The sequence below is a fragment of the Doryrhamphus excisus genome, chromosome 15, assembly GCF_030265055.1.
Source record: "Doryrhamphus excisus isolate RoL2022-K1 chromosome 15, RoL_Dexc_1.0, whole genome shotgun sequence".
Classification (NCBI taxonomy): Eukaryota; Metazoa; Chordata; class Actinopteri; order Syngnathiformes; family Syngnathidae; genus Doryrhamphus; species Doryrhamphus excisus.
In genome coordinates, this window is record NC_080480.1 from 11,761,101 (window position 1) to 11,774,079 (window position 12,979).

Genomic DNA, 12,979 nt, shown 5'->3' on the forward strand with positions numbered 1-12,979 from the left:
CAACTGTGTACTACTCATAACATTATGACTTTATTCTTGTAAAATGACGTTATTTGAAGAATGTGCCACAATCTACACTTTGATACTTGATACTTCCTGCTTTAGGACATAATCATCTTAGTGGGTCTACTTTCCATCCACCTTTTGCAATTTTTCCTCCACTAAATCCAACAATACTACCTGTTGTTATAGCTACAAATTGAAATTAAATTCAAATTGGTGTAAAACCACTGTATTGTCAGCCAGTGTTGCAAGTCCAGTTCGGAGAGCTTTACAGTTCTATTAAATCTGCCAAAAAAAGTATTTAAAACAAAAAAAAAAACCTCCACACAACACAACTCAATTGATGCTTCCCTTGCAGCATCTTCTTCATCTTCCTGAGACAAAGAAAAAGGTGAGATCGAGAGATGAAAGGCAAAAAAAAAAAAAAAAGCCAGCAGAAATCAGCAGAGCTAAAAAGAGGCATATTTATCCCACTGCGTTAAATCGGCTGTGACGAGGAAAGATTCAAAGGACGAGGGAAAAAATAACGCCCACACACACACGCTTGCACAGCTGCTACAAAAACAAATTAACATCTAAAATGCTCCGGCTCGTCTCAGCCTGCTCTCTTCAAACCGTCATCAGGCCTCTAATGGGGGGCCAAGTTCAAAGCCCCACTAGACTATCGCCCGCTGCTTTGCAAAGATGGAGGAACAACACTTTGGTCTCAGGCGCCCTCCTGATGTTTGTTTATCCTTTGCATCAGTCTCTCTGTCATTGAACCCCACCTCTTTATTTTTGTCCATCCCTTGTTTTTCTTTACCTCATCAAGCATCGACTCCTTTCTCTTTGACTCCTCTCATCCACCATCTTTGTTTCTTCATCACATGTGCCACTCTTTCAGATGTAATGTTGATCAATGAGCAGCAACGGCGGGGCGGCGTTCTGCCTGCAGGTTTACTTCTAAAGGGAGTCCCGTCTAACCTTGGATCCAAGTCAGCCCTGGACAGAAGAGCCATCAAAAGACACTGTATCAATGCCGCAGATATTCCTTTTATAGTTGCTATTGGGGGGGTACTGATACTACTTCTGGATTGCAAGTGTGCTGAGCTGATACCATTGTATCACTTGAGGACACTGCATGAGTATACCTTAGCTCAGGGGTGGGCAAAATGTATGGGGGGCCAGACTATATATTTTACACATAACAGTCCATCTGGAAGTACGTTCTGTAAAAGTGTGTGTTGTGTCCCTTTGTAAACAGCAGACCACATCAAATAACGAAAGTGATAAAAAAAAGCTACCATCAAAAGGTTGGCTCTAGCCATGATTCCAGGTTGTATGTTAAGTTTAAATTAAATACTTTGGAAAGAACAGGCGGGGCCGTATTCAAACACTTGGCGGGCCGGATGTGGCCCCCGGGCCGTAGTTTGCCCACCCCTGCTAAGGCTTAGCTGGAGTATTATGCTCCAGAGTGTCCACTCTGACGCAGTGGTCCTTCTTCTTACTGCCCACAATCTGTCTCCTTACCGTGGCCAACACGTACCGCTTATCCTTACTAGGGTTGCGGGCGAGAGGCGGGGTACACCCTGGACTGGTTGCCAGCCAATCACAGGGCACATATAGACAAACAACCATTCAAGATTCACATTCATACCTATGGACAATTTGGAGTCGCCAATTAACCTAGCATGTTTTTGGAATGTGGGAGGAAATGGGAGTACCCGGAGAAATTCCACACAGAGATTCCAAGTCTTCTCAATCTGCTGGATGTGGCGCCCGAACCGTAGTTTGCCCACCCCTGCCTTAGCTGGAATATTATGCTCCATAGTGTCCACTTTGCCGCAGTGGTCCTTCTTCTTGCTGCCCATAATCTGTCTCCTTACCGTGACCAACATTCAGTCATTTTCTACCGCTTATCCTCACAAGCAGGGGGTGCTGGAGCCCATCCCAGCTGTCTTCGGCCGAAAGGCGGGGTACACCCTGGACTGGTGGCCAGCCAATCACAGGGCACATATAGACAAACAACCATTCACACTCACATTCGTACCTATAGACAATTTGGAGTCGCCAATTAACCTAGCATGTTTTTGGAATGTGGGAGGAAACCGGAGTACCCAAGATTGCGGAGATTCTAACCCAAGTCTTCCCGATCTCCTGACTGCGTGGTCAACAACGTAACCACTCCTACACCGTGCGGCTTATTGCAGTCTTGATAACTAAACAAATAGGTAGTACCAGTTTCTCACTAGTATTTAAAATCAAGGGGGCGTGAAAACATTTGTGTCCTCCAGTGGGGTTATGACAGAAAATAAGTCACTGATCTAGGCTAACGTTTTGATTAATGAATATGTTGTTACCTGTTCATTAAGTGCATCATTCTGGATAAAACTATTCCTGGTCTCCTCTTTCCAAGACGGCACTTCTACAACTGTTTAACTCGACTATCTGCTCATTAAAAGGTCTTCAAAGCCCTCCATTGATGTAAAAGCATCCATTTGAATGTGTAATCACCCTCCTCCGCACGGCTGCTGCGCTCAGCGTAATTTCCTCCGGATTTTTTTCCCTGATAGGCGTCTCAAAGAGCTTAACAACAAGCTCGCTCCTGAAGAAAGGAAGCAGCGACTTTATCAAAAAAGTCTTCGCCTCGGAAGCGGGCAGACGCACATATTTGTGAGGGCTTTGTTTATATATGCTGACAAAAAGAGAAAGTCAGATTATATGGAAATTCATTCCACTGTCAATGCACGGGAGATGATAAGAAAGGGAGGATAAGCTTTGTTTGAAGATAAAACTTCTGACATCCCAGGATAAAAGTTATTTTCTTGAAAGACACTTAAAAATTGCAGAAATTGGTTTTGTCTATGAAGTCACACCTTTCGCTGACATTTCTCTCTCATGCCCTGAATTTGAGGAGAAGTGCACTCTTGTACGCAGCTTTACAAGAATCAAACTGTGGGGGAGAGAGAAAAAAAAATGAAGTAATGCATCAAATACGTGCGCCAAACCTTTACATCTGGAATTCCTCTTAGGAGGGAAATGTTTGGAATGGAGTTCATAAACATTATCTACCCACATAAACAAAAATGTTGTTCCAAATCCCATTCCTCTTTTACTTATTGAAGTTATTTAGAAGATTTCTAATTAAATGTGATTAGAAATGAGAGGCAGCCAGTTCAAGGGGTATGAAGGGGTCGAGTCCAACCTATTTATCGGGAGTAATCCTATTTAAGACGTACCTATATGTGTGTGCTGCGCAATGGTGGCAGACATGTCACCAGGACTATTGACTCCAAGCTAAACCCTTCCTGATGGCTTTTTTTTAAAGACGCAGATGGAGACTGGGGGCTCTTGACCTTTGACCTGTGTCACTAAATCACATCAGTCGTTGGCTGGAAGGGGGCCGCGGGCTTTCACCGAGCAGATGGGCAGCTGTGCATATGCTCTCACACACGCACAGAGAAACAGGAGGAACTGCTTTCTTTTATTTTGGTATATCATTGCACTGTGTACTGAAATGAAAAATACTTTTATTTATGCTTTTATTTACGTATACTAATTTGTTTTGATAAATGCTTGATTTATACTTTGTATGAGTAAATAAAACTTTGGGAACATTTGACATTTTTAGGTAAGTCCCTGAAAGGGGTACCAAAAGCGTGACATAGCAAGCAAAAGTTATTATTTTCTATTCAATTTGCATATTAAAATGAAATACTGTAAATTCAAGTGTATAAGCTGCCACTTTTTTCTTAATTCTGAACACTGTGGCTGATACAATGGTGCGGCTAATTTATGGGTAAATTATAATCTCGCGAAATCTCCTTTACTGCGGAACTACGACTAATTGTTTAAATACTGTGCCGCTCGCAATCAATCATCTTACTATGAACACCAAACTCACCACACATCGACTTAACACTCAACAAGTATACAAACATGCATCAATGTGAGTTTCCCCATCATGCATTGCATCTGAGGAACGTGTTCATTGAGGCGCTGCAATGACATCAGTCACTCCCCTGGCTCCTTCTGGTGGAAAGAGACAGCATTGAAGCACAATCCATCAATTTTCTATTCTGTTTGCCGTCAGATTAAATGCTTTGCTCAAATGAAAACTTTAAAATTGTGTTTTTATTATTTAAACTATTAGTACATGTTTGTATATTTCTTAGGTATAACTTTTGAGTGTTAAGTTGCTGTGTGGTGAGTTTAGTGTTGTTTTTAAAATGACAAGGACTGGAGTTGAACAGTCATATTGTGATTTCTTTAAACAAATACCATCAGCCAAGACCTCTGGATCTACTTTTGTCCTTAACCATTATCCTAAAACGTCCTACAGGGGTAGTTTTTTCTGTAGTTCTACTCCTACAGTGTCTCTTAACTCTGGGAAACTTCGAGTTTATAATGTATGGACTCACTAAATGATTGTGGTTTAGCATGATAGTGGAAAAGAGAGGAAAGGGACAGCATTGCAGCGCAATCCATCAATTTTCTATTCTGTTTGCACTCAGATTAAATGCTTTGCTCAAATGAAAACTTTAAAATTGTGTTTTTATTATTTTAAACTATTAGTACATGTTTGTATATTTCTTAGGTATAACTTTTGAGTGTTTAGTTGCTGTGTGATGAGTTTAGTGTTGTTTTTAAAATGACAAGGACTGGAGTTGAACAGTCATATTGTGATTTCTTTAAACAAATACCATCAGCCAAGACCTCTGGATCTACTTTTGTCCTTAACCATTATCCTAAAACGTCCTACAGGGGTAGTTTTTCTGTAGTTCTACTCCTACAGTGTCTCTTTCCTCTGGTAAACTTCGAGTTTAGGATGTATGGACTCACTAAATGATTGTGGTTTAGCATGATAGTGGAAAAGAGAGGAAAGGGACAGCATTGCAGCGCAATCCATCAATTTTCTATTCTGTTTGCACTCAGATTAAATGCTTTGCTCAAATGAAAACTTTAAAATTGTGTTTTTATTATTTTAAACTATTAGTACATGTTTGTATATTTCTTAGGTATAACTTTTGAGTGTTTAGTTGCTGTGTGATGAGTTTAGTGTTGTTTTTAAAATGACAAGGACTGGAGTTGAACAGTCATATTGTGATTTCTTTAAACAAATACCATCAGCCAAGACCTCTGGATCTACTTTTGTCCTTAACCATTATCCTAAAACGTCCTACAGGGGTAGTTTTTCTGTAGTTCTACTCCTACAGTGTCTCTTTCCTCTGGTAAACTTCGAGTTTAGGATGTATGGACTCACTAAATGATTGTGGTTTAGCATGATGGTGGAAAAGAGAGCAAAGAACCACCCTTGAAAACAATCATGCCACCTGGCAAGCGTACCCCATTATGTCCGGCCATGCAAAACATAAATTAAAAAAACTTCATGTTCTACAAAAGCTTCCTAGGTCTCCTGGGAAAGTTCCTGGAGGTGGAGAAGGCCTATTTGTTGTCCGCACAGCAGGCACTGTGAATTCCAGGCATAGCGGTCTCCAAAAAGCATCAAGAGCTGCAGACTATCTGTGGAGGCTGTAGAGATCTTCGTTGTCTTGGAGACAAACAGGAGAAGGAGTTGGGGAGTATATGACCGCAGAATGAGGGGGCGGGGGGGGGGGGGGCGGTGGGGGTGACAATGTTTGTTTGAGATTCTTTGGATCCAACGTGGGTGCTGTACTCCCAAGTGTTTATGGTAGTTTACCTCAGTTGATCCCATGGTTGAATCGGGTTCTTTTTCAGCCCGAGCCAAGTAAGGTTGGAAGAACATGACTGGTCAATGACCTCACCCTCAACACATTCACCTTTGGGATACACTAGAACGAGAATTGTGATCCCACGGGTTTACATCAATGACCTGTGACCTCACACATGTTCTTCTGGATGTATGGACAAAAATCCCCCAATCCAGATCCTCGTTGAAAGTCTTCCAAGATGAGTCAAAGCTTGAGGATCAACTGCATATTTTCCCTTCCTGTAGGTGTAATGGCCAGGTGTCCTGATGCTTATGTGCGTGTGTCTATATAATGTAATGTCTAACACATGTAAGATACTATGAGATCATGAAAATAGGGAAGAAGAGTTCCAGACAAAATCCTCATAATGTTCCAAAACATCAGACAGACATGATGTAAAACACAAGTTCCTCCACTGGAACGCATCATTGGAAAGAGAGTTTTTGTCATATTAAAAAACAGATCTATACTAAACCGAGAATCGAGAATGTTCCATGGTAACATAATACACCCCCACACATGGAAAAGTGAGGGAATCTCAATATTCCCACATCCTCCTTGCCCTTCTTTTTGTTTTTCATTTCCTGAACTCACTTTCTGTTGGGCAAGCCGTGAGAACTTTAGACTAAAATTGTCCCGGGTCCTCCTGTGATGTCATCAGCTGAATGTTCCCTGAGGTTTTTTTATTTGCCTTTGAAGACGCATCTGATGGCGTCCTCTCACTCATTCATCTCGCCTTCGCTTTCATCCCTCAAGACGTTCAAGAGCGCTTCCAAATAAGCATGTTATTTAGGAGCTGATGTCATGGGCGTCCCCCACCCGGCGGCGCTGGGAAGCATTGAACACGCGGCTTTAGCTGCGGTCCGTTCTGCACACAACATAATGACTGTTATGTCATTTGCTTGCTAAGTTCTGCTTTTTTCTTCTTCTTCAAAGGGATGCGTGGAAGCAAATGACATTTACGCGTAATGTGAAGGAGCTTAAGATAATATCCTTGATGTCACCATTTTAGCATAAAAGAAAAGCCATGTGCACAGGGACTTGTGGTCTTTGCATGTCCAGATCCTGGTCCTTGATATGAGCCCGGCTGGACCAGCAGCGTGCCAACCCAGCACAAAGCCTCCATTGTTGGCCGCACCTGTGCGTGTTTGTGCATATCAGCGGCACTTGGCAGAGGAGAGAGAGAACACCTTGAGTCAGCATGAGCAGGTGAGAGGTCATGACCTTTGAACGGGTACTGCAGCTTTGCCCAAATATAGTATATGTAACAGAAATCTAGTACTTTCACCACATCAAAACACTAAATCACTTAATCAGGGAATCAATTTGCAATGTGCAATATTAAGGGCTCTAAATGCAATATACTAAGTTCTATGTGAAGTATTTCCATAATGCCTCATATTAACTCTCTAACAGGATCTCAGTGTATAGACTGGTTATATATCTCATCTCGTCTCATATTATCTACATACTGTATTGTATATAACTCTGGGAAAAACTGTTGATTTTTGTTAATACTTGGGTTGTTTATATTGTTTATTTTTCTATATTGTGTATTTTGTACTGCTTAACTGACTCTGTACTCTTGCTGCTGTGCAATACAAATTTCCCCACTGAGGGACGAATAAAGGCATATCTTAATCTTAATCTTAATTTTGGATGATTCGCAGCGATTAAAATGGTGACATTTGTACAAACTATGTGCAAGTTCCAGTAGCTATGAGGATAGAGTGACCTAGAGTGTCATGTTTCTGCTATCAACAAAGCAAAGCAAGGGGAAAGTATGCCTTCTCCCTTTAATTGGTCAAGATTTTTATTGACTTTTGCCGAGACAAATGGGTTTAAAATACCTCTCTTGCCTGCAGTCAGCTGGGATAGGCTCCAGCATACCCCTGCAACCCTAATGCCGATAAGTGTTATACAAAATGGATGTTTTCTCTAACTTGTATTGCATACTGCAGTATTTGTCTGATTTTGTACATTGTGTATTTGTGAAATGTATCCACTGGCATTACAGTAAAAGATGCATAATGTGTTCATTGAGTACAAAAGTGTGACCTGACATTTGTTTGAGGGAAGATCTGCTGACAATATTGGCGTCAGTTGATACTGATATCGGTAATGAAGTGCTATATCAGATATTGGACCGATGTTCTGATATTGACGCATGACATACAGGAAACATTTATTCATTCATTCATTTTCTACTACTTATCCTCATGAGGGTCGCTGGGCGGAGTCTATCCCAGCTGTCTTCGGGCGAATGGCGGGGTATACCCCGGACTGGTCGCCAGCCAATCACAGGGCACATATAGACAAACAACCATTCACACTCACATTCATACCTATGGACAATTTGGAGTCGCCAATTAACCTAGGGAGGAAACCGGAGTACCCGGAGAAAACCCACGCATGCACGGGAGAACATGCAAACAAGCAAGGGTGGAATCGAACCCTGGTCCTCCTAGCTGTGAGGTCTGCACGGTAACCACTCAACCGCCGTGCCGCCCGCATGACATACAGGAAACATTCATTAATTTTCTGCTGCTTATCCTTACGAGGGTCGCTGGGGTGCTGGAGCCTATCCCAGTTGTCTTTGGGCGAGAGGCGGGGTACACCCTGGACTGGTCGCCAGCCAATCACAGGGCACATATAGACAAACAACCATTCACACTCACAATTTGGAGTCGCCAGTTAACCTAGCATGTTTTTGGAATGTGGGAGGAAACCTGAGTACCCGCAGAAAACCCACACATGCACGGGGAGAACATGCAAACTCCACATAGAAATGGCCAAGGGTGGAATTGAACTCGGGTCTCCTTGCTGTGAGGCCTGCGCATTATCCACTCTACGCCGTGCAGCCATAAAGGAAACAGATATTGGTTTATTACGAGAAAAAATAACCTTTTACTGGACAATGGCTGACATAAGAAAAACTTAGTTTGGGAAAGGCAATCCCAAGAGTATGCGCTTCTGAGCTTTAAAAAGTTAGAAATATAAAATAATTGGCGCTTTAAAACTAAATAAAAGTGAAGAGACATGCTTTTTGTTTTATATTTATATAAAAAGGCAGCTACATCTAAAAGGCAAAGAAAATGACAGATATAATTTCAGTCCATGGGGATTATCCTCAGGTGCAGTACACAACTTCCTCCCTTCAAAAAGTAAGCCATTGTTGCTTTGTTTAAAATCCCGCAGGATAAAAAAAAAAAAAAAAAAAGCATAACTGGGTTGCATGTGTGGGGAGGAGGGAGAAAAAAAAGATGAAGAGGATATGTTTACAGTCCTGTAGATGAGAATGAGCGCTGCATATTTCAGTGTAAACTACACCGAAGCGTGTTGAAAAGTGTGGTATGGGCTGGACCAAAAGGATGGGGAAGAAGGGGGTGCATTACAGTCACAGGTAATTAAAGCATTGGGTGACTGCTCTTCTTTTGCCATCTCAAATCCTCGTCTTAGCTTTGATTTGAAAATGAAGGTGATGTTTCTGCTTGATTGACAGCTGGACTTGACCAATAACCTATTTCTTCTCCCAGCTGGAGGCCGCCTCTTTGGTGCATCTATCTGGATGACTTTTCTTTTCTTTTCCATACACATCCTCCTGACAACAGGATGCAAACTTCCTTCAAGGCTTAAGAATTTGTACATTTTAAGTGCAGACGTTGTGCTCGGCCAAGCCCTCCAGCGTGTGTAAGTCTCACATTTCAGCCACCAGGAATGGGCAAAGATGAGACAAGAGGCAGATTCACAACAAAGAGGTGTGTGTGTGTGCACGGTTGGTAATCTAAGCCTGCCAAATAGCTGCAGGGAGAACGACATTCCCCCCCGTTTGTTTCCCTTTTGCTGCATTCCTGCCTGCTCTTTGACGTGCGCTACTGGGAAGGGTGAGAGGAGACAGGAGGCAGGAAGTAACAGGTTGTTTCATGCCAAACTTATCAGGAAGTGATCACCTTCATTCCAGTAGGCACCTGCTTACACACACACACACACACACAGGTATGCACCAGCTACTGCGCCTTCAAGCCACTCAGGGCTGAGGAGAGCACCCTACTCTGAAACAAGAGCAACACTCTTTCTTGCAGCACAGAGGATGAGGATGACTATGATGATGGTGGTGGTGGTGGTGGTGAAGCCACACACACACACACACACACACACACACACACACATACATACAGTATACTCAAGCTTTGTGCCAAGCGCTCAGGGCTGGGGAAGCTAAGAATACACAAAATAAAAGCAGAGCATGACAGCTGGAAAATAAAGTGTGCTCAGGTGTTGTTCCACACGGGGGATTCTAAAGTTTGTTGTTCAAAAAAAAAAAAAAAGTGTAAAGTAACTCTGCACCTCAGCCCGCCACCACTGAATTTTAATATTAGACTCAACAATAAAAAAACATGGAGGCAGGATGTAATCAGTATTAGCAAATGCTCCAATTAAAGCCTATATTCAATATCCAATGGACCACAGAGTCTATGAACGCAAGAACATTTTTTTTAATGGCATTACAACTGTGGCTGTAGGCAACCTCCTGACTAACTCCACAAGATGGCAGTAGTTGTATTTATTATGAGTGGTCAGCATCTCGTAGCTTTATCTACCACTGAATTTTAATATTAGACTCAACAATAAAAAAACATGGAGGCAGGATGTAATCAGTATTAGTAAATGCTCCAATTAAAGCCTATATCCAATATCCAATGGACCACAGAGTCTATTAACGCAATTTTTTTTAAATGGCATTACAACTGTGGCTGTAGGCAACCTCCTGACTAACTCCACAAGATGGCAGTAGTTGTATTTAATATGAGTGGCCAGCATCTCGTAGCTTTATCTACCTCTGCATGCACTTTAAAATGTTGGCTGGTGTGAGAGTCGAGTGTGTTACATTTTTGCTGTTGCTTATGAACTTATCAGCACAATTCATTTTGGTTGAGCCATAATATAACATTATTAATAGTAGTACGCTTCTTACTTTGCTCAAGGTACACTATCTACCTCTGACTGTGGTGTGATAATAGATTAGAAGTATTCAAAAACCCACATAACTCTTAACTTTTATATCATCCCTAGAATTTAAGGTACTGATTAATAATCTTGATCTGCACCATACCAAATCACCTCATCATAATGTAAACATAATTCATGACACCAAATCAAAACCCAAGATGATATCCAAGCTACCTTTAGAAGACATACTACTCATACCGTATTAGTGTTGTATGTAACCTTCGCCCATCATACTTCACACGCATCCCACTCGACAAGTTAGGCGAGGTAGCATTCCAACATTCCAACTTAAGTGTACACGTGTGACAATGCTTTGAAGAAGGCTGAGGCATTTAAATCAACAATAATAATCTACTACATCCTGTTCTGTTATACTGATGTACTGTAAGTGATGAAGCAAGTGAAATAGTGACCGTAAAAAGTGTTGGCCAACCAGATCAACAAGTAGCAGATAGGTAAACTCCATAATTTTGTAATATTCAGTCAGTAATAGGGCTGGGCAGTACGTTATGAAAAGGATCACAATATATTTTTTCATATGGTCCCATCTCAATTGTGGTCTCAATATTTTATATTGTTTTGAAAAGAGTAAATAAACTACAGATAAGAAGAAAATTGCAAGGTACATACAAGGTAAATACTTAAACTGTATTATGGAAAGCAGGAAGTGAACAAATGTAACAGTTACTGATTGTAAAAGTACCAGATGGAGGGGTAGGATTTAATAAGCTTTGCTTCTTCCTACTCCTTTTGGACATGTGGAACTGTGAACTGATTATGTGATGCATTCAATTGTAATCTGATGCATGTTCAAATGAAATAAAACCATTACCATTGTAGGAGCCATGAATGAATTTGGATTGATTTTTGTAGGTGCATGATAGTTTAAATTTGAATAGTGGTGTTTTGTTATTTTTTATGATATTATTTAGATTTGTTGTGAGCACGTGGATAAGGGAAGTAGGTCAAACGGTTATGGGCGGTGACGTTTCGTTAATATAGGCACCTGTTCACCTGTGTGGCCAGAGAGAGACAAAGAGAGAGGGTGAGCAAGGTTGCCGTATTTTTTGTTGACCGCTAATTCTTTTAATCTCTGTGATTACTTTGATTATGAGTTTGTGCACGGTATATCATAAGTTGATTATTATTTTTCTTTAATAAAAGGTTAAACTGGGCGGCATGGCGGTCGAGTGGTTAGCGCGCAGACCTCACAGCTAGGAGACCAGAGTTCAATTCCACCCTCGGCCATCTCTGTGTGGAGTTTGCATGTTCTCCCCGTGCATGCGTGGGTTTTCTCCGGGTACTCCGGTTTCCTCCCACATTCCAAAAACATGCTAGGTTAATTGGCGACTCCAAATTGTCCATAGGTATGAATGTGAGTGTGAATGGTTGTTTGTCTATATGTGCCCTGTGATTGGCTGGCGACCAGTCCAGGGTGTACCCCGCCTCTCGCCCAAATACAGCTGGGATAGGCTCCAGCACCCCCGCGACCCTTGTGAGGAAAAGCGGTAGAAAATGAATGAATGAATGAAAAGGTTAAACTCATTTTTTTATGTGGGCGTCAGACAAAGTAAAGGCCCGGCTTCAGCCTCTCAGCGACTCTTTTGTATGAAGTCGCTATAACCATTACCATTACCAAATAAGATGGACACAGAAAAGTAACATAGAGAACTAGTTCAATCAGTTCAATCACTACCGTATAACCCCTTGGGTGCCAATACTTTGGATGGATTTGTGACACTTGAAAGAGAGTGATTGGTCAAACCAAAGACCCGTGTGTTTTAGGGAGCCAACAAAGGTAATCCTTCGGGGGGTGGCAAGGGACACAGATTTTCTGATCACTGTTTGAATTGAGACACAAGTGACGGTCGTGAAGAGACTTCTCGGTGGAAGTACAGTTGAGTTGTAAGGTGGACGTGGTGTTGCTGTGAAGAGCCAAATGAGTAAATGATATGGAACCTTGAAACATACCTTTAGTGAAGTTAATGGCATCTAACACAACATTTTCTGACTTCATAATTCAACTCTTGGACCGGCCAATATTAGAGAGCCTATGTAACAGGACGTTGTGCTCTACTGAATCGAAGGCCTTGGCCAGATCTAAGAGACAAGCTATGCAGATCTGTTTATTGTCAATAGCGGTGATGATATCATCGCAGATCTTAAGTGTAGCGGTGGCCAGTTCTGAACCCCCGATCGCAGATCTGACAGGATATGGTTGGAGTAATTGAAGTGGGTCAACTGTTTGTGAACTA

The 12,979-nt window shown here is 41.7% G+C and overlaps 1 protein-coding gene across 10 annotated transcripts in view; it reads right to left on the bottom strand.

Moving 5' to 3' along the window:
* The window catches only part of tex2 (testis expressed 2), a 48,649-nt gene that overhangs the window by 27,046 nt on the left and 8,624 nt on the right, over nt 1-12,979 (bottom strand). For all 10 annotated transcript variants that reach the window (XR_009119546.1, XM_058048995.1, XM_058049003.1 and 7 more), the window contains exon 3: nt 806-984. The gene's annotated coding sequence lies outside the window, so the exon portion shown is untranslated. The remainder of the gene's footprint in view (nt 1-805; nt 985-12,979) is intronic.